The sequence below is a fragment of the Sus scrofa genome, chromosome 1 (assembly GCF_054392235.1).
Source record: "Sus scrofa isolate SSC_HxYL_T2T_F1_AM1 chromosome 1, Sscrofa_HxYL_maternal_Yorkshire_Landrace_v2.0, whole genome shotgun sequence".
In the NCBI taxonomy this organism is placed as follows: domain Eukaryota; kingdom Metazoa; phylum Chordata; class Mammalia; order Artiodactyla; family Suidae; genus Sus; species Sus scrofa.
The window spans coordinates 21,328,897-21,348,080 of NC_139383.1; the positions used below are offsets into that span (position 1 = coordinate 21,328,897).

A 19,184-nucleotide genomic window follows, 5' to 3' on the forward strand; every position below is an offset into this window, starting at 1 on the left:
ACTGAGCAAGGCCAGGGATCAAACCCATGTCCTCATGGATACTAGTTGGGGTCATTACCTAGAGCCACATAAGGAACGCCCTCTGTCCTTCTTCTGTGTAGTTACTCCACCATTAAAAAGCAGACACCATTTCTATAAAAGCTGTTTTTTTTTTTTTCCCCTGAAAAAATATCCCCTGAAGGGCAAAACGGGAAAACTACAAAATATTAGATGCATAAAGAGTAAGGGTACAGTTCCTCGAAGATTATCTGTAGAGTGGAATAATTTTGATATTAATAAGCCTTAGAATTACAACACAAAAAGTACAGAAGTAATTACTTTTCCTAACAAAATCAAACTTGTGAAGGCCCTTATCCTATTCCATGGTGTTATTAAATCTGGAAAGTGGAATCCTTTTTCAACTTCAATTTTAGTGCAATGCATTATAAACTCAAACATCATAGTCAGAAAAATCCTGTTACTCACTTAGTTTCTGTTTCTGGCTTCTGCCATTATGCCCATGTTTTCTTATCTTAATGATTTTGTGGGAGTAGCATAGCACAGGCTCTGGAATCAGAAAAAGAGTTGTGAGCTTCATTACTTACTAGCTGAGAGGTTTTTGGCAAGTTCCTTAACCTCCCTAAACTTTGTTTCCTCATGTATATACCATGTAGATAATAATAATATCTACTTGAATTGCCCTGTAAAGAAACTAATAGAACACGAAGAGTGCTTAGCTCCATGACTGGCATAAATTTGTTGCTGCGGCTACGCCTCCTGGTTTAGATGACGTCATCTCGGTGTTGGATTTTGAGTGAGAAGATCAGAGGGCCGGAGACATAGTAGGAGCCTGTAAGGGAGACTACTGTTGAAATTCCCTGGCAAAATCATCCGTGTAGAAAACTCGTAGGCTTCTAAGGAGGCTCAGAAAGAATGGTCCGAGCAGTAAGAGGAAAGCCCAGCGAAAGGATACCATTGGCACCGAGGGAGAGGGTTCACCCAAGCGGGAAGGAATAGGGAATAGCACCTGGGGCAGCAGAGGGATCGCAGACAAAAGGCTCTGCATCGGTTTATGGATTAGAGAAAGGGCATCAGTGGAGCAGTGAGGGAGATGGGGTAGCTGACAGCTGGGGGCGGGGGGCGGTCAAGACTGAGGCATGACCGATGCGGAAGAAGGAGAGAGCCCCTGTGAAGGTTACTCTCCAGCAGCTTGGAGGGGAAGCAGAATTATAAAATGTGGCTAGAAGAGATCTGGGTTTTTTTTTGGTTTTTTGGTTTTTTTTTAAGTTGGGAGAAACTTTATTGTGTTTGTTTATAGAGGAGAAAGAGCCAGTGGAGAGTTAACAATGGGAGTTTGAGGAGATATATGGGTGCTGATGGATGGGAAACGTTTTTGAAGAGTTAGGAGGGCATGAGAAGCCACAAAGCACAAGGAGGAAGGAGCTTTAGACAAAAGAAGGGCAGAATGGGTGAAATAGATGAGCTCGTGGGTAGTGGGAAGGAGGGAAAGGTGAGAGTTTGTTCTTGATATGCTCAACTTTCTGGAAAGTAGGAAGATGGCGAAGATGCTCGAGATAATTTGAAGAGAAGGATGAAGGTTTAGAAAAGCCCCCAGCAAACGGGATTGAGCTGACCAGGCAATAGCAAGCGTAGCTCGTGTTCATGTCTTCATTTGTGGGGGTTTTCCCAGTATTTCTCAACAAAATATGGGAGCATCATAATCAGATGATTGAATCTGACCTTGTGTTTTTAATAATAATTTGTAGTTTTTGAAGCTTTCAAGAAAAAAATAGGAGGAATGAACTCCCCTTATACCTGTATGGTTGGCATAGATTCACCAGTTGTTAACATTTTGCCACATTTGCTTTATCACTTTCATGTATAATGATTATGTTGTTGAACTGCTAGAGAGTAAGTTAGACTTTGTGATTGTTTAATGTTAAATACTCCAGCATTTATCTCCTAGAAACATAAGACGTTCCTTATAACCCCCAACAATGTTATATTCAAGAAGTTTAACACCGTCACAATACTATTATTGAATGTAGAGTCTATATTCAAATTTCTCCAAATGTCTTTATAGCTTCAAATAAATCCAGGATTTTTAGAATCAAGCATTGCATTCAGTGGAGAGCCAGGATTTTCATCTCATTTAATCTGGAAGAGATTTTTTTTTCCTCCTTCATGACATTGATGTTTTTGAAGCATACAGTCTAGTCATTTAAAAAAATATCCATACGTTTTGGTTTGTCTGTTTCCTCACTGTTAAACCTGGATTTTGCATTTTTAACAGGAATACAACATACGCGTTGTGTTCTTATCTGCGTTCTGCATCGAGGCATACTCAATTTGTGCCATTATTGGTCATACTAAGCTTGGTAACTTGGTTGAGGTGGTATCTGGTAGGTTTCTTTGCTGTAAAGTTACTATTTTCACCTTTTAAATTAATAAGTAATTAGAGCAGTTCCTGTCATGGCTCAGAGGAAACGAATCTAAGGAGCATCCATGAGGATGAAGACTCGATCCCTGGCTTTGCCCAGTGGGTTAAGGGTCCAGCACTGCCCTGAGCTGTGGTGTAGGTCACAGATGTGGCTAGGATCCCGTGTTGCTGAGGCTGTGGTGTAGGCCAGCAGCTACAGCTCTGATTCTCCCCCTAGCCTGGGAACCTCCATATGCCACAGGTGTGGTCCTAAAAAGACAAGAATAAAAAAAATTAACAGTAATTTTGTGGGGAGATAGAACCTGGGAAATTATGTAACTACCTAAATATCCTGTTTCAATTTCCACCTAGAAGTTTTAGCATCTATTGATGATCCTTGCATATGTCAATTATTATGATGGTTACAAAATACAGCTTTTCTGAAGTATTCTTTCTGTGCTTATCAGTTGGCTGGGCTGGAGCTTTGGAGTTTTGTTCAGTGCAAAGAGAAGGTGTCAAGATGAAGGCAGTGGTGAGATAATGAGCGTGTGGTCTAAGCTGGCTAGGGAAGAAACCGAAACCAGAGGATGCTGGGAGTATCGCTGCCCAGTAAATATCCTGGGAATAAGAGAACAAGAGACCTAAACGAGCAGCAAGTTATGGTCAGAGGTGAAGATTTCTGGAGTTTAAGATTGGTAGGGCAGAGCTGTTCTGGGCCATTGACGTCTATTGATTGCCATGGACTCTGAGGATTGCTTGAGTAGAGAGAAGTCTTTTCCATTAGGAGGAAGCAAAGCAATTCTAAGACTAGGATCCTGAATAAATGATAATGGGGTGACTAGGAGAGGGATTTTACAAGCCAAGTACCAAAATGCTGCATGTGCAAGATCCATAGTGAGTCTAATGACGGGGATAGGAAGAGCAAGAGGGAAGCCAGAAATCATGGCCCAAAAGGAAAGGTTTTGATGGGTAAGTGAAGAAGCAGTGACTTAGAAGTGGGGACAGAGGGTGTAAGAATAATGCCATCTTTTTTTTTTTTTTTTCAAACTCAGTGTTGAGTGGGCATTGGTTATACCTTCTCCAGCTAAGAGCCTCTCAGATGTGAGGCATCTTCCGAGGAGAGCCAGGATTTTGAGTAAAGGTGAAGAACTAGAGAAAGCTTTGAAGAAGAGGGGTAAGCATGGCCTTACTACTGTGGACAGGGACAGAGGGCACAGGGAAAGGGCAGTGGGATAGGCAGTCATAGCGATAGAGCCTAGGAGGAGAGGGGGAGCTTCAGGTCGTCCTGGCATGAGAACACCTGTGCGGGGGGAGAACTAAACATTCAAGGGCAAAGGATGGAAAGAAACAAGACAAAGGGAGGTTAGGGCTGATGTCAGGGTTGTGCCTGGACCTCCAGGACACAGACAGGTCAGCCCTTATATTTTCAGCTTTGTGAAGTCATAGAGATCCTTGCCATTGTAGCATAAAAGCAGCCATACAATACAAAATTGAATGAGAGCAGCTATGTTCCAATAAAAACTCTTTGTGGCCACTGAAATTTAATTTCATATGATATTTACATGTCACCAAAGATTTTTATTTTGATTTCCCCCCCAACCATCTTAAAAAATGTGAAATTTATTCTCAGCCTGAGGACTGTACAAAAAAGACATTAGGGGTTCCCACTGTATCCCAGTGGGTTAAGAATCTGACTGTGGTGGCTTGGGTCACTGCAGAGGTGTGGGTTTGATCCCTGGGCTGGCGTAGTGGGGTAAAAGATCCAGTGTTGCCACAGTTGTGGCTGGTTTTCAATCCCTGGCCTGGGAACATCCATTTGCAGTGGGGGTGTCCATTTAAAAAAAAAAAAAAAAAGACATCAGACTAAATTTGGCCCACAGGCTGGAGTTTGCTATCCTCTAGGATAAAGGTGGAAGAGTTTATGTGTTAGAGCAGAAGCTTGAGAGTTACTGGGAACATTTTGGAAGGAGAAAGAAAATACATCTTCTGATAATTACGTGTAGTTATTGGTAAAGTCCGTGGACTAAGAGTTCAAGTTATCAGCCTGTTAGTTCCAAAAAGAAACAGAAAATTTTTATTTATTTATTTAGTCTTTTTAGGGTTACACCCTAAGCAGGTGGAATTTCCCAGGTTAGGGGTCCAATCGGAGCTGTAGCTACTAGCCTACCCCATATTGGGATGCGAGCCATACCTGCGACCTACTCCACAGCTCACGGCAATGCTGGATCCTTAACCCACTGAGCAAGGCCGGGGATTGAACCCATGTCCTCACGGATACTAGTTGGGTTCATTACCACTGAGCCACAATGGGAACTCCAGCAAATTTTAAATACTATGAACAATAAAGAATATGATGAAGTTATTTAGTTAGTGTAAGACAGTTCATTATTACTTTAATTTTTAATTTTTTAAAGTTTTAATAAAAAGTATGATAGATTTTAAATGAAATAATATATGGTCCCCTAGTTCAGTCTTTAGATGTGCAGCAATTCTGTTTTAATCCTTCTCTGGAGTTTCCACTGTGGTGCAGTGGGTTAAAGATCCAACTGCAGTGGCTCGAGTCACTATGGAGGTAAAGTTGATCCCTGGCCCAGAGCTGTGGGTTAAAGGATCCAGCATTGCCGCAGCTGTAGCTTGGATTCAGTTGTTGGGCCAGGAACTTCCATATGCCACAGGTGCGGCCATTAAAGAAAAAAGAAGAAAAGTCATAATCCTCTTTCTTGATGGATCTCTGAGTCTGCAGCTTTCTCAGTTCAGTTTATCCAGATAATAACACACTGGTTTCCTCTGGGATGGGGAAAGCATGTTTACCTAACTACCCTGGGTACCAGGAGGAACCCGGTCACCTAGTTGTTCTGTATGCAAAATAAAAACTTTCAACCAAAGCTTTGCTGACAGCCTTGTACCTCTCAGATACCGCTGAGTGTCCAGCCCGAGGGCGGGCACTTCTCTGCTCCTAAGTCAGTTGCTGCTCTTGGTTTGCTTTTTGTCTTTCAAAATCCATTGAACTCTCTCCAAGACTGCTCATGTCTCTCCTCTGATGTCCTTGTTTTGGCAGAGGTCTGGAGGAAAGATAAGATAAATGGATAGAGTCAGCCTCCCATATCCTTTTGCTTTAAAGTGAGTGGCTAATACTCCTAAATTATGAAAAGCCTCTACCACCTTCCCTGTTTCTTGAATCATCTTGCTTGTTGCTGCTGAATTTTGTAATGAAATTTTAATTAGAAAAATAGAATGACTATCAATAATTGGCATTTGTGACTGCTGTTCTTTCTTCGCTCCAAAGGCCAGTACCTGGTCAATCATTGTCAGCTTGGTTTTTTTTCATGCCACATGGACCAGGAATGGAAATTAATGCCATTGATTCTATTTTAAATCACTTCTGACTGGTCCTGGTTGCTTATTAATAAAGGGTGAAAGTTTGGGCTTTTTTCCCCCCACTTTTAATGCAGTATTTTCATTTCAAGCTGGATGCTGAATTCCTGCTTAAAACTTTAAAATTCATGTCCACACTGTGTAGTCTGAACCACATCAGTGCATTTTACTATAAAAACAGAAAACACATAGCTGTTTAAACCAATGGGCCATCCTCAATGACTTCTTTGAGAGCCACAAGGGGCCATGTTCTTCCATCTTCCAAACCATCTTCATCTTTGGTGTATGTCTAAGCAATGTTATTTTGTTGCACTTTCCAACATGCTTGTGGAAAATCTTTGCCACGTAATGTAAAAAATGTCTACGTGTGTCACACATCACCTTGGGAGCTCACTGTGTTCACCAAATATCAGTCAGTTGAAGAACAAGATGGACATTAGTCAGTGTTGCTTTGGGAAATTAAAGAAATGTTCTCATGGAGGGATGTTTGAGGAAGTGATACCTGGATGGAGAAGTCATTGCAAATAGTAACAAGAGTAGGGAAGGGGGAAGAAATCCTGTAGGCCAAGAATTACAGTCTCTCAAAAAGGAGAAGTGACATGGAAGCTGAGAGAGGCTAGCATATGGCCCGTGAGAGTTGTTTGGCCAGAAACCAAGGGCCTCAGAAGAACTATGTTTATATGGATTTGAGAAAATTATGTTTTGGTTAGAGAAAATTAAAAATCGAGGCACCTATTGAATATTTGTTGAATTGAACTTACTAGAAGATAAAGTCGTTGTGGTTTACATCTGTTAAGCATAATGCAGACCGTGTAATTAAAGAACACTGGATTAGGAGTCAGAGGGTTTGAGTTTTTATCTCTGCTGCCTAAATCCTCCCAGGTGAGAAAGCGAATTGATAATGCATAAGGGAGTACTAATGAAAAAGTCTGCAAAAGCAGAAGGTCATGTCTAATTCAAACTGCCATGGATGAAGAGGAAAGCAGTCTCCTGCAATTTCTTTCTCCCCATTCTATGCAAGAATAGAAAAAATGTAATGAACTTCATTGTGGTTTAATGTACATGTAACAAAAGGCTCTTATTTTAAGTGTATCATTTGGTGAGGTATGACATATATCTATATATATCCATGAAATAATCTCATTGATAAAGATACAGAATATGTCCATTCCCTTACAAATCTCCCTCGTGTCCCTCTTCCATCCACCTTGGGAAACCACTGATCTGCTTTTTGTCACTATAGATATTTCCCGCCTACAATTTCATAAACATGGAATCACATAGCTCAGATGTTCTTTTTTATGGATGGCTTCTTTTACTCAGCATAATGTTTTCTAGGTTCATCTATGAGATGATCCTCAGTTTCCCGATTTTATTGTTGACATTGAGGTTGTTTTCAGTTTGGAGCTAATATAAATATTTGTGTATGTCTTTCTGTAGATATGTTATTAATTCTCTTGGAAAAATACCTAGGAGGGATTTCAGGGTCTTTTTTTTTTTTTTCTTTTCTTTTCACCCACCCCTTGGCATAAGGAGTTCCTGGGCCAGGGATCAGATCCAAGCCAGAGGTGCAACCTACGCCACTGGGTCCTTTAACCCGCTGTGCCAGGCTGGGGATAGAACCTGTGTCCTGGCACTGCAAAGCCACTGATGATCCTCTTGGGCCACAGTGGGAACTCCTGCAGGGTCTTATGATAAGCGTATGTTGAACATTGTTAGAAATTTCAAACAGTTTTCCAGAGTGACTGTACTGTTTTTTATTCCCACTAACAATGTATGAAAGTTCTAGTTTTCTCATCTTGTTGGCAACACTTGGTATTGTCAATCTTTTCAGCTTTAGCTGTTCCAATTGGTATGTAGTGGTATTTCACTGTGATTTTAATCTGTGTTAGTCATTGAAGAAATGATTTGAGTGTCATTCATGTGCTTATTGGCCATTCATATATCTTCTTTGGTGAAGTGTCTTTTCAAGTCTGCCCATTTTTATTGCCTCGTTTATCATATTATTGAGTTGTATGAGTTCTTCAAACACTCTGATACAAGATCTATGTTAGATATATGCATGGTGAATATTTTTCTCCCAGTATGTGGCTTGACTTCTCTCTTTTTTGTTTTTGTCCTTTCAGAGCCGCACCCGCGGCATATGGAAGTTCCCAGGCTAGAGATTGAATTGGAGCTACAGCTGCTGGCCTATGCCATGGCCACAGCAGTGCCAGATCCGAGCTGCATCTGTGACCTACATCACAGCTCACCGCAACGCCGGATCCTTAACCCACTGAGAGGCCAGAGATCGAACCTCTATCCTCATGGATACTAGTTGGGTTTGTTACTGCTGAGCCATGATGGGAACTCCTAGCTTGACTTTCCAATTCCTTAGTGCTTTCTTTTGAAGAAGAAAGGTTTTATTTTTGGAAAAATCCAATTACCAATTTATTCTTTTACAGTTGTTGCTTTTCATGGCCTACCCAAACAATCTTTGCCTTTTCCTGGGTTTTCTTCTAGAATGGTGCTGTCAAACAGAAATATTATGTAAGCCACACATGTAACATTAAGTTTTCTAGTAGCCACAGTAGAAAAGTAAAAAACAGCTGGAGTGAACTTAAATCGTATATCCAATTGGAATCAATATATCCAAAATACTAATATTTCAATATAGTACAATCAACATTATATATTCCATCAACAATATAAAAATTATTGATGAAATGTTTTACATTCTTTTTTATCCAAAGTCTTTGAAAGCCGGAGTATAGTTTATCCTTATAGCACATTTCAATTTGGACTAGCCGCATTTCAAGTGCCCAATAGTATGGCTAGTGACCATACTGGACAGGAGAGTTCTAGAAGTTTTATAGTTCATACTTTTTTTTTAAGGTCTGTAATTTAATTTTTGTGTAGGATGTTAAGTATCAGAATTTTTTTTTCTTCATACAGATAATCATACCATTTATCTTTTTTCCAATGGAATTATATCTTTGCCGAAAATGAATAGATCATATGTGTGGATCATTTCTGGACTCAAGTTACTGTTCCATTTATCCTTATGCTGGTACCATCCAGATTTGTTTATTGTAGCTTTAGAGTAGGACTTGAAATTAGGTAGTGCAAGTCTTCCAACTTTGTTCTTCCTTTTCATTTTTCACTCTTCCAGGTTCTTTTCATTTCCAGAGAAAGCTTAAAAATCATCTTGTCAATTTCCTCAAAAAAGCTGACTGGGATTTTGCCTTTTGTAAGTGGGTTGAAACTTGGATCCTCAAAGGATATGTCTGTATCCTTATCTCTGAAACCATCAATGTTAACCTTATTAGGAAAAAAAAGAAATGGGGGGGGTCTTTGCAGATATAATTAAGTTCAAGAGATGAAGAGAGACCACCCTGAGTTCCTGAGGTGCATCATAAATCCAGTGATAAGTATCCTGATAAGATAGACACACACATACGGGAGAAAACACGTGGCACACAGAGAGGAGACGGCGATGTGAAAATAGAGGCAGAGATTGGAGTGATGTGGCCAGAAGCCAAGGAAGCCAAGGAATGCCAACAGCCACCGAAAGCTGGAGAAACCAGGAAGGATTCACCTCTAGAGCCACTAGAGGGAGTGAAGCCTCACTGACACCTTGATTTCGGACTTCTGGCCTCCAGGACTGTGAGCAAAATACGTTTCTCGGTTCAGCCACAAATTTGTGGTAATGTATGGTAGCAGTGGTAGGAAACAAATACATCTATTACCAGGTTGAGGAAGTTCCATTCTTTTCCTAGGTTTTTGTTTCCCCTTCAAGAATGGGTGTTGGGTTTTGTCAAAATGCCTTTTCTGCATCAATTGAAAAATATATTTTCCTGCTATTTTGTTAATATGGTCATAATCTATATAGACTCTCTGCTCGAATAGTATTAATTTTAGCATGATGGTAGCTGTTACTCCAGTAACACCTTTTTGTGAAAGTGTTGGGTCCCGACTTTTTTTTTTTTTTTTTCTCAGTGCCTCACATGTGGCATAGGAAGTTCCCAGGCTAGGGGTTGAATTGGAGCTGCAGCTGCCGGCCTACACCACAGCCACTGCAGCACCAGATCCAAGCCGCATATGCAACCTACGCCACAGCTTGCGGCAATACCGGATTCTTAACCCACTGAGCAAGGCCAGGGATCAAACCTGCATCCTCACAGACACTATGTTGGTTTCTTAACCTGCTGAGCCACAATGGGAACACCCTGACATGTTTTTATAAGTTGCAAATATGTCAGCATGGATCCTCTTGCTTTATATTTGCTAAAGGCTTTTAAGAAGTCACTAAAGAGAACAGAGAACAAAACAGTATCTCAAAATACTTAGAAGAGAAAAACTGTGATCATGAAATTTATCCTGAGTGATTCTCTAATAACTCTCTTACTGTTAACTCATTTGTCCATTTAGCCTTGAGAGATACTTCATTTGGCTTCCATAGTGCTTGCAAAACTAAGGATTTTTATATCAGAACACTAGATATCATGCTTGTCCTGAAAATTATACACAACACTTGGCAACACTGCCCTGAGCTGTATAGCATCTGCCCCTTACATGATGAGTGTTCTTTTCTCTTTACCATAATCCTATTCTTTTTTGTTTTTAAACTCCATAGAGACTTGAGTTTACAATTTCTGCTCTAGAACCTTTGTTGGGGCACATTGCAATGCCAAGGCATGTGTCACTGGGGAAGGCCTAGAGAAAAGGTGGCTATCACAGTTGTCAAGTCAAATTATTCATGTTCAAAGAGAGCTTTGTGGAAATGACCTGAAGATAAAAAAGGGTTTTCATATAATTCATTACCAACAAGAGAGAGAGTCTGATCGATTGACTTATGGGTAGAAATGGTGCAAAGAAGCATTAAAAAAATCAAAATTAAAACCCTAAACCAAGCCAAGAAAAGACAGCAGGAAAAAAACCCCTGAACTCCTCACCTACTGCCCCCCCCCAAAAGAAAGAAGTACAACCTTATGATGTAAAATATGAGAACTGATGGCAGAGATACCAAAGAATCTGCTGATGTGTGGCGTCTAGAACCCTCCACCCTCCCCTGTAAGACATACTGAGGAAAAAGATGATCAGACCAAATCCTGAGGATTTTCACAGATGTCCTCCAGTTGGGAAAGAATTCAGCAGCATCCCTGTGAAACATCAGGAAACCCTTACATACCACTGTTGGATCTTGCCCAAAGCAGGAAAGTTTGCCACCTCCTGCAGTACTGGGCTGAACTGGGCAAATGAAAATGAAGCTTCTAGGCATGGAATATTCCCTTGGTGGCTTGAAGATGGGGTGGTGAGGACTTAAAGGAACCCCAGAAATGACGGCTGACTTCCCCCAGCAAGCTCTCTATTCAGCCTCAGAGTCCCACAATCCCCATCTTCCTAACACCTCAGATCATAGAAAACAACACTCAGTCCTAACACTGGAGTTCTGGATAGGGAAGCCAGACACATCTCGCATGAAGAGGAAAGTGCACCCAGAATTCACTCGCAGTATATTAGTGCAAACACAAGTTCTGTTAACTTTTAAGGATAGCAAGATAAAAGATATGACAAGGCTGTTGCGTAAACACGTTATAACTTGGGAGATGCGAGTGGGAGGCAAGGAAAATAGCACACAGAAGACAGATGAAGAACCAACTCTGGAAGAAAACATAACCAAGGAATAGAAATTTATAATCCTTATGTGTGTTTCACTCAACAGGAAAAAAAAAAATCCACAAAACAGTGCAAGGGCAATATAAGGTGAGAATATGATGAAAAGGGAAATTGCATAGGTAAGAATATAGATTTTCAAAGAATATTGATTTTAAAGTCCAATAAGCCAGAAAAACCAATGAACAGAATCTTTTTTAGAGAACCAGAGTGAATATAAATCAAAAGATGGATACAGAAAATAAAGATCAAGGATAAGAATAACCAGTGACTCTGAAGTAGAAAATCCAACCAAAGAAAGATAAATTTACTCAGAAATGTAATATGAATGGGATATTATACTAAGAAGAATGAAATCTCTAAGTTGAAAGATCATATTTGTATACTGGGGAAGATAAAACTGATATGGAATAACTGACACTGAGACATAGCCTAGGTGAGGATATACAGGGTGCTTTAATGATAAAAGAATTTTTCAGGCACCCAAGCAGAAAAATCAACTCATCTCCCATGGAAAAATCACATAGGATTCAGTTCTCTCCACAGAAATCTATGATGTCAAAAATCGGTGAAGCAATTGCCTTCTTTTTGCTGTTAGGTTTTGAAGAAAAATGTAAATCCAAAATATTTACCCTGCTCGTTTTTTTTTTTTTTAATGTGTAGAGATAAAAATCAGATAAACTATTAAGGTACTCTATAAACCTTCCTTAAGAAAAGGACTTGAAAAAGAGGGCAGTCCACCAAGAAATAAATAAAAATAATTCAGGAACGATGAACAGTGAATTCATTTAAGTAAAGAATTAAGACTGAACATCTGGGAAAATAAGGTGGCGGAGCACTTGTAAATGTGCTGAGTATTGTGAAGCCAAGAGTAATATAAGCAATGAAAGTCGGGAGATTGCAGTGTAGATGGATACAACTGTGAGATGCTGTTAACGTCATATTTCAGAGCTAGGGCTCTGTCTAAAACATGTATAGCACACTCCTTATGCCTTTCCAAGTCATCTTCCTTAATGTTTATGAGCCTCTTTTAGGAATGTGTATCTTGTAGGGAGGAAAGCAACTGCTGGAGATGTGCCTGTTTCTTTTTCTTCAAAGACTATTTTAAAATTACTCCAAGCATACACACAGTACGATTCCTTAACTGTACAATTCTTTCCGTCTAATCTTGTTGTGCCTTAGTCTCTCCAGCTGTAAGACCGGGAAGAACAGTGTTTCTCACGGGGGTCGTGAGGATCACATGTATTTACCTGTGAAGTGCTTTGAACGGTGCCTGGCTCACAATTAGTGGGCACATTGAAGCTGCCATGACTTCCACGCGGCACGAATAGGGGGTAAGTTTGGCCTATTGCAGTGTTCTCCTAGCATCTGTCGTGTTTCTCATTTATGATTTGGCTCAGGGCGGTTCATCCTGGTGGTGACTTCAGTGAACAGTCCCTGATACCGTACGGGGCTTCGGGCTGCTTCGGGTCTACCTGCGCCAGCTCTGCACCTGGGCGACCTTGGCTTAGCCCACACGGATGACTCAATCGGCCAGGCGTCTGGGCGCCTGTCCTCTTCCTCCGCCCAGGCCGCCGACCCCCTGGCTCCCCAGCGGGGCCTCCTCCTGCCACGTGACGCCCCCGCCAGGGGCCCCAGCGCCCTCCTCGCGGACGCGCCGTTCCGGCTCCCGGGCTCCGCCTGTGCGCGGCCTCCTCGGCGCAGCCATCCTCGCGGCTGCCGAGGGCGGCAAAGCCCACGGCATCTGCCATTTGTCATTCAGCCCGTCGGTACCGCCCCGAGCCTTGATTTAGACACGTCTGGGGCGGATTCTGGCCTCACTCTCCTGGCGGACGGACCGACGGACGGACGGGGCGGCTCTCCTCCCAGCCCAGCGGACCGCGGGCCTTGGCGCGCGGGGCGCTTTCCCGGGTCGCCGTCATGGCCGCGGAGGCGGCGCGCCCGAGCTGCCGCGCCTGAGTTCCGGGGGGCTCCGGACCCCGCAGGGTAGGTGGCCGGGGGCTCATGGTCGGGCTTGGGAGCCGCGCGGCCGCGGCAGGCCTGGGGGCGGCCGGGCGGCGGCATTGCCGCGGAGCGAGGACCGCGCTGGGCTCCGTGCCGCGCTCGGGAGGGTGTGCCGGTGCCGACGCGCCGCGTACGTGACGGGGTCCGGGGCTCCTCGGGACGAAGTGTGAAACTCTGACAAATTGTCACCGGGCAAGCCAAGTCGGCTCGAACAACAAATTCTTTCGCCTGGTCGTTTTTAATGCCACTTTCTGAAGCCTTCGCGTAGATTTGGTATGCGGTCAATAGACTGGGTTTTTGAAACCTGGCACTCTAACCTTGCCAAAAGGCCAGGGGGGAAGAAAAGTCTCTTAAAAGTAATAGTGTGACCAAACACGAAATGTTTGCATTTGCATTCATTAGGGGAAAATGCGGTTCCTTTTATGCTTTAGTATTGTGGATGGACCCCATCAGGTATGCTGTTAAAACTGTTTTGAAATGTGGGCTCTTAAAAATTTCCTAGATTAGGATAACTGATAACGCAACTTCGGTTATTTAGTCTCAGCATCAAACTTTAAGGACGATGCTGGGGATTTTTACTTCTTAATAAATACACTCCTGTAATTTTGACTTTTTTTTTTTTTTGTAACAAATGTGTTACCTTTATGTTTTAGGAAACCAATAAAAATTAAAAATAGAAACACTCAGCTTAGGTCCTCCTTCTTCCAGGAATCCTTCTCTAACCCCTCCCTCCCCAGGCAGGATCGGAGGCCCCTCCTGTGAGCTTTCTGGGGCCTCACTGAGGTCCTGGTCCCTTATGTCCTCCCCCCCCCCCCTCCCGTGTATTAACCCATCAGTCTCGCCCGGAGCCCAGTGGATACTTAGCACATGGTAAGTGATTAATACTGTTTAACGACCAAAGGAAAAGATAAAATGATCTGATGTTTCACAGTTTTAGCTCTAAAGTTATAGAGTGGTAAATTAGATAAGAACATTTACTTAAAAGTTAAGGATCTAGAGAAGTTGACAACATCTGATGTCTGTGCTGCACATCTTGGCAATTCCACTCCTAGGTGTTTATCCTTGTAGGGCGATGTTTTTCAAAGCTTGAAGCCCATTTTTAGTGAGTCGTAAAATCAATTAAGTGGATAATGGTTAGAATTTGTAAAACACGGGCAGAGAATAGAAAATATCAGAATGTGTCTCAGGTCATCGGGTATTTGCTTTGTGAAACTTTTTTTTCCCTCTCAGTTTTATACACACACAGATGTGGGTCATGATGTAAAACGTCATTCCTTAGTATGAGTCATGGTCAAAAAAGTTTGAAAGCCACTGCCCTAGATAAATTTTCATCCATATACACAAACAGACGTGTACAAGAAGGTTTACTATAGTGTTTTTTGTAAAACCCCAAAGCTGAAAGCAACCTTCATGTCCATCTGAAGGAGGAAGGTAAATTATACTCCAGTCATAAAATGGAACCCACCCAGTACCATGGTGAATGAAGTTGTTTTGTGTTTTAACACAAATGTGTCTCAATAATGTAGAGCCAAAACAAAAAAAAAGTTGCTAAAGAAGACTGTATGATATCATCTGTGTGAAATTCAAAACCTGGTGAAATAAAGCTATTGTTTAGGGGTGCATCCATAGGCGTTAAAAATAGTGGAGAAAAATAGTTAAGAAATTGATACCATAGAAAGCAAGTGAGTGGTCATCTCCTGGGGAAGGAGAAGGGGACTGTGAACAAGAAGGGACCCCCTGGGAGTTTTGGGGGATGCTGGAAAGGCTTTATCTCCTGACCTGGGCAGTGGTTACATGGGTGTTTGTTTTATAACTCTTTGTTAAATGCTACATACAGTATCAGTGTATCAAGTTTCCCCCCAAGTATATTAAAATATAGGCATCACAAAATGAAGAAAACTGAAGCCAGGCCTCTAGTCTGTTATTCATATTTCCCAGCTTCTCTTTAAAAAAAGAAAAGTTGTGATAAGAGAGCAGTCTCTAGGAAATTTAAACAATATCAGTAATGTTTTATTTGATAAATTCTGTTGGGAATATATCAGTGTTCATTAAGTTCTTTATATGTTTTATATAGTAAATATTTTTTTAATACGTAGAAGAAACTTAAAATCATTCACAGGTAATACTATGAACATTTTGGTGTGTTTGCTTTCTAAAAAGCGGCTTTTATGTATTTTTTATATAATTGAAATTATATTTCATATAGTATAAGATAAAATCAAATGTCTAATAAAAAAAGTTAAATACTGAAAAGTATACAAAAACATAACCGACCTTCATGGACCTTCATCAAGGAGTTTAAAATGCTAACATGCTGTTTTATTTATTTCAGCAATGTCAGTTCCTCAGTTGCTCTAGGCCACATTGCAAGTGCTTAGTAGCTACGTGTGACTAGTGGCTATTATATTTTATTATGCTATATTATTTTATATTCTACTATATTATATAACAACACTTCCATCATTGTAGAAATTTCTATTTGAAAACAATATTCAACACACAAATCCTTTGTTGGTTATATAAACTGCAGGCAGTTTTGTTTTTTTTTTCCCCCCTCTGTGCTTTTGTGTTTTAAGATGTTCTTTAATATTAAGGATATATTTTTTGAATTTTTTTCCTAAAAGTTTTAAAGTTTGCATTTTTTCGCGTTTAGTTCTTTAATTTACCTGACACGTGTGTGTGTGTGTGTGTGTGTGTGTATGTATAGATGCACGTATTTTATTTCTCTTGTGAGATCAAGATTAATTTGTTTTCTTTTTCCCACATGGAGCAGTAATTGTCCCAGGACCAGTGATTTGCACTGCTACCTCTGTCATGTACATATTCCCAGAAATTCTTGGGCTCATTTCTGGACTCTGTTCACTGATTTGTCTCTTTCTGTAAACACTATAGATTTTTATTTACTTTTGTTTCACATGTAGAATATTTTTCAGTTCTAAGAGTTGAAAATATTTTTCCTGGTGATATATTTTTTCCTCTGAGATTTTTTAAAAGTATTTTCTAGTTTAAGACATGGAAGCTTTTGTGAATTATCTTTTCGTTAATTGATTTTTTTTAACTTGCACGTAGTCAGCAAAAGATGGCTCTGTGCTACTGGCTCTTTGACATTTAAGAATTGCTTTATGGCCGTATGGTTAGTTTTTCAGCTGCTCCTTGAATGATTGAGAAGACTATGTATTCACAGACTTTTGGGGCAAGGTAGGTGTATAAGTAAACACACACACATATGTGTATTTTAGGTCAAGCATAAAAATTGTGGACTTCAAATCTTTTTTAACCGCACTAATTTTTTAGTTTATTTGATCAATTACTGAGATTGATATAATTAAAAAATCATAATAAAATAGTTTTCTCAATTTCTTCTTGTAGTTCTGTCAACTCTGCTTTATAGCAGTTGCTCTTTCTTCTGTGTGAATTGGACCTTTTGTCATTCTGTAGTGATATCTTATGCAGCATCACATCACCCAAATGCCTGTTACCTTAAGATCCATTTTGTTTTATGATACGCTAGTCACACCTTTCTCATACCATTTGCTTAGAATATCTCTGTCAAGTACGTAAAACATGGCAGTTTTTTCTAACCCCATTTTGACAGTTTGTCCTTTAACTGGGAGGTCTCAGTCCAATTAAGTTTTATATAATTACTAAGATACTTAGGATTAAAGTCAGCATCTTTTATGGTTGTTTTTATCCTGTGGTTTGTTTTTTTTTTTTTTCCTCTTCTTTGCCACATTCTGGGTTTTTTCTTATTCTGCTTTCCTCCTTCTTGCTAGCATGACAATTACATTTTATTTCTTTTAGTGGCATCCTTCAAAATTTTAATGTGCCAATTTAATCTAAAGTTTAATTCTTTTCTTCTTGTGAAAAATTCAAGAAACCTAGGTTGCCTTGACACCAGTTAATTTCCTGGCTTAAATGCTGTTGTCTTCCAACATTGAGTTCCATCTTTTTTTTTTTTTTTTTTTTTTTCTTTTTTCTTTTTTGTCATTTTAGGGCTGCACCTTCAGCATATGGAAGTTCCCAGGCTAGGAGTCGAATCAGAGCCACAGCTGCCGGCCTGTGCCGCAGCAGTGTGGGATTTGAGCTGCATCTGTGACCTGCATACACCACAGCTCACAGCAACACCCAATCCTTAACCCACTGAGCGAGGCCAGGGATCGAACACATGTCCTCGTGGATACTAGTTGGGTTTGTTACCACTGAGTCACCTCGGGAACACCAGAGTTCCACTTTCATTTTTTTTTTTTTTCTCCTATAAATTTGACATCACTGTGTTTTCTTTTCATGAATCCTTTGTCTGTCATTCCTTCTTGCATTTCAGATCTATCTTTTCTTCTTCCTCAAATATCTATATATTTTTAGAAGCTTTATTAAGGCACTGTTGATGGCAAACTTTATCTGAAGGTGTCTTTATTTGGCATTCATTCTTCTTCTTTTTTTTTTTTTTTTTTTTTTTTTTTTTTAGGGCCATACCTCGGCATATGGAACTTCCCAGGCTAGCGGTCAAATTGGAACTGCAGCTGACGACCTATGCCACAGCAACTTGGGATTCAAGCTGCATCTGTAACCTATACCACAGCTCCCTGCAACGCCGGATCCTTAACCCACTGAGAGAGGTCAGGGATCAAACCTGCATCCTCATGGATCCTAGTCGGGCTCATTAACCACTGAGCTGTGAAGGGAACACCCTGACATTGATTCTTAAATGATGGTTTTGTTAGGTCGACATAATCTTTCTCAGCCCTTTGGAGGTGTCTTTCCATTGAATTCTTTCAATGTTACCGCTAGTTCAAATAACTAATTGTTGAACTAATAATAAACTGTTAAATTTGTTGGTAATTTGTCTTTTTTTTTTTGCCTGATTTTAAGATCTTCTCTCTTCTTTTGTTTGCTACAGTTTTACGACAGAGCGTGTCTAGATCTGGACCTTTCATTCTCCTGGATTTATTGTGTTCCCGTCTCTAAGGTTTGTTTTTCACCAGTTCTTGAAAGTCTCTTTCAATGTTGCTTTTTCTCCATTTCCCCCATTCTTTCCTTCAAGGATAGACTTTCTCATTCTATCATCCATGTCTTTTAATCTAGCTTTTATATGTTATCCATATTTTTGTGCATGTTGGATTCTAGATAATTTCTTCAGCTCTGTATTTTGATCTTTGCCGATTTTTTGTTTTCTTCTCCAAAAGACAAAAACACAAGAATAGTGTATGGTTTGATGTAATTTATACATGTATATTCCTGTTTGATCACCACGCAGATAAAGATGTGAAACATTTTCATCCTGCAAAGGTTGCCTCCTGTCCCTTTCTATCAATAGAGCTATTCCTCTCCCCCAGTCAAATAATTCTCACTTCTGTCACCATGAATTATTTTCAAGAGTTCTTGAAGTCATGTAAATGGAATCATATTGTTTTTTGATGTTGATTTTCTTTCGTTCACAGGATATTTTTGAGATTCATCCACATTGTATGTATAATTTGCAGGGAATGACAAACTATTATCTATGGGCCACTTCCAACCCACAATCTCGTATATAATGTTTTATTGGATATAACCATGTCCATTCAGCAGAGTTGGGTAGTTACAACAGATCATATGATCCACAAAGTCTAAACTATTTATACTATATGGCCCTTTATAGAAAAAGTTTGGCAGTGCCTCTTCTATAGTATTATGTTATGAGGATATACCACAGTTTATCCCTTTTCTTGATGATGTTGAGCATAGGAGTTGTTTTCAGCTTTTGGCCATTATA

At 40.3% G+C, this 19,184-nt stretch overlaps 1 protein-coding gene across 29 annotated transcripts in view; it reads left to right on the plus strand.

Moving 5' to 3' along the window:
* The first annotated feature begins 12,710 nt into the window (after positions 1-12,710).
* Positions 12,711-19,184, plus strand: part of PLAGL1 (PLAG1 like zinc finger 1) — a 67,458-nt gene continuing 60,984 nt past the window's right edge. For 22 of the 29 annotated variants that reach the window (XM_085011822.1, XM_085011798.1, XM_085011818.1 and 19 more), the window contains exons 1-2: positions 13,242-13,414; positions 18,330-18,398. The gene's annotated coding sequence lies outside the window, so the exon portion shown is untranslated. Of the gene's footprint in view, positions 12,763-13,241; positions 13,415-16,570; positions 16,631-18,329; positions 18,399-19,184 lie in introns of those variants that run through there. The other 7 variants (XM_085011875.1, XM_085011901.1, XM_085011948.1 and 4 more) reach the window with 4 other exon arrangements.